The sequence below is a fragment of the Molossus molossus genome, unplaced genomic scaffold, assembly GCF_014108415.1.
Source record: "Molossus molossus isolate mMolMol1 unplaced genomic scaffold, mMolMol1.p scaffold_m16_p_7, whole genome shotgun sequence".
Classification (NCBI taxonomy): Eukaryota; Metazoa; Chordata; class Mammalia; order Chiroptera; family Molossidae; genus Molossus; species Molossus molossus.
This window is the reverse complement of record NW_023425401.1, coordinates 67,201,096-67,202,940: the sequence shown is the minus strand read 5'-3', so window position 1 is coordinate 67,202,940 and position 1,845 is coordinate 67,201,096. Positions and strand designations below refer to the sequence as shown.

Sequence of the window (1,845 nt, the reverse complement as noted above, 5' to 3'; positions counted from 1 at the left end):
CTATTTACAATAGCTAAGATCTGGAAACAGCTCAAATGTCCATCAATAGACAAATGGCTAAAAAAGTGTGGTACATATACACAATAGAGTACTATGCAGCTGTAAGAAAAAAAGATCTCTTATCCTTTGAGACGACATGGAGGGTCCTACAAAGTATTATCCTAAGTGAAACAAGCCAAACAGAAAAAGACAAGTATCATATGATCTTACTTATTCATTGAATATAATGAACATAACAGTCTGAGGAATGGGTTAGTCTCCGAGATGTGAAAGTGGGGTACAGACTGACAATCCTCAGAAAAAGGGGTAGTGGGGGAGAGATAAACCACAGAACCTATATGCACGTATGCATGAACAATGGACATGGACAACAAAGCTGGGGACAGGGCGGGGAGGGAGGGAGAGGAGGGAATCAGCAGGGGGAAAAAGGGGAAACATCTGTAACAAAATTAAATTAATTAATTTTAAAAAAGACAAATGTATAAGAAAACAAGACCTATAAATATGCTGTCTGCAAGAAACCTACGAACTATACACACAGACTGAAAGTAAAAGAATAAATAAAGATATGTAATTCAAGCTCTTTTCCTGAGATGGAATCAGCAGCAGAGCGCAGGTACCTCTTTTTAGCATTGGATCTTTGCCATCCAGCACTTCGGTTTTACAATTTTGCCCAAGCCTCTATTCTTAGTGAGCAGAATTTGCCCACTTTCCTGGTATACCTAGTTCAAATGGCTGGGAATAAAGGTACAGGATATGCTGATTATACTTTCAATATTGAGGCAATTGCATTTAGCAGAAGTGAAAGTGCAGAAACAAACAAGATGAACCAATGTAGTGTTGAAACCACCCCCATTATTTCCTGATACAGATCATAAAACAGTGCCACAGAATACAGGAGAGGGTGAAGATTATATGCTGGCCTTGAAAGAGAAGTTGATAGAAATTGTGAATAGAATGCCTTATTTTGTATAAACACCTGAAGAAAAAGAAGATAGTGAAACACATGGTAAACTATATATAAAGGTGTACAAAAAAGAGTGGATACCAGAAAGGAGAAGACACCTAAGAGAGATGATGCCAAGGAAAAAATACAAAAATGCAGGTCCAAAATCTAAAATGGTGAACAATTCTGGCTAAGACATTTCACTCACCAATAACGCAGATGTATTGAAAAAATTTGAGGAATTGGAAAAGAGAGGCGATGGTGAAAAATCAAATGAGGAAAATGAAGAGAAATAAAGGAGATAAGAGAAAAGTAGAGAAGGCAAAGATGATGAGGAAGATGATGCTGCAGAACAAGAGGAATATGTTGAAGAAGAGCAGGAAGAGGATTATGAGTCCATGGATTCATACTTTGAAGATAGAGATGATCCTGTTGCAGATAGTGATAACAACATCGATGAAGCAACCTTTAGCTATGAAATTTCCAAAAACAAAAAACTTTTATGATATAGCTTATGAACATTTAGACAGACTTGTTTTCTCGTTTCTGGTAAAGCATGAGTATTTTATTTTTGTTCCTTTTTTGTTGGACAACATTTGTTACCAAAATATTCAGAACCACTTTGAGTTACATACTAGTTACTTTACCAGTTAGTCTCTGCCACACTGACATTCCTTCTGAACACATTTTCCATATTCAAGTGAAAACTTTATTTTTGGTATTATTTGAATTATAATGTGGCTAAAGAGTTTTTGCATTTTTTAATGTTATATTAATACTTGAACAAATTATCCTTGTTTAACTGCTTGCTGAACATTTCAAAAACTATTAGTTGTCATCATAATGGATTTCTACAACCTGACAGTTGATTTAATACTATATATGGAGCACTTTAGAAA

The 1,845-nt window shown here is 35.4% G+C and overlaps 1 pseudogene; it reads left to right on the top strand.

Moving 5' to 3' along the window:
* The first annotated feature begins 731 nt into the window (after positions 1–731).
* Positions 732–1,452, top strand: LOC118619645 (annotated as a pseudogene).
* Positions 1,453–1,845: the final 393 nt, after the last annotated feature.